Source organism: Branchiostoma floridae, chromosome 7, assembly GCF_000003815.2.
Source record: "Branchiostoma floridae strain S238N-H82 chromosome 7, Bfl_VNyyK, whole genome shotgun sequence".
NCBI lineage: Eukaryota > Metazoa > Chordata > Leptocardii > Amphioxiformes > Branchiostomatidae > Branchiostoma > Branchiostoma floridae.
The window spans coordinates 21,428,859-21,429,605 of NC_049985.1; the positions used below are offsets into that span (position 1 = coordinate 21,428,859).

Here is a 747-nt window from a genome sequence, read left to right on the forward strand (position 1 = left end):
AGCCCTGGGACAGCATTGTACATTGCTTCCTACAAGGGGCATGTTGACATAGTGAAGCTGCTGCTCCGCAAGGGGGCGTCTGTGTCGAAGAGAACCAGAAGTTCATTTGCTCCTCTCCATGGAGCAGCGACCGAAGGTACTATACTACTAGTAGTATGTTGATTCAAAACAAATGCTTGTCTGTATATCGACGGCAACGTTACATCTTGTTTTCTAGTGTCGTAAGATACTGTATTTACAGAAATTGCAAAGTATATTGAGAACTAAAGCCTTTACTATAAAAGTGCTAAACGTAACTGAAAGCGTTCTATGAACAAAGGTTCATTAGGTAAAGGAAATCACATTATCTATCAGATGTCGGCGCTGTGTTGTGTCTGTTCGTGTTACTTTACATACTCACTCACCGCCAAAACCTAGGTTCGATTCCCGGCGTAGAAACCACAAAAACACTGCGGGAGAGTAGAAACAGTCTCCTGGCTCCCGGGATCCGACTCCAGGCCGGCCAGTTCACAACCCAACACCATCACCACTGCACCCAAAGGTCCGGACTGTTTTGGCGCAGTGCCGATGGTTTGGATAAGCTGGAGGGCCCGGGTTCGATTCTCGGGGATTGGAGACTGTTTCTACTCACCCCTATCGTTTCAGATATTCACGTGAACATTTGATTGTCACGCGTTTTCTTGAAAGTCGAGATGTATTTTAGACTCCCTTGCAGTCTTCGAATGGGGCTGTTTTTTTTTGGGGGGG

General features: G+C 46.5%; 2 protein-coding genes across 5 annotated transcripts in view; both read left to right on the forward strand.

Moving 5' to 3' along the window:
* Positions 1 to 747, forward strand: part of LOC118419684 (poly [ADP-ribose] polymerase tankyrase-2-like) — a 24,622-nt gene that overhangs the window by 14,512 nt on the left and 9,363 nt on the right. The gene's annotated exons all lie outside the window — the stretch shown is intronic.
* LOC118419674 (poly [ADP-ribose] polymerase tankyrase-2-like) overlaps positions 1 to 747 on the forward strand; it is a 43,459-nt gene that overhangs the window by 1,313 nt on the left and 41,399 nt on the right. The window lies entirely within an intron of this gene.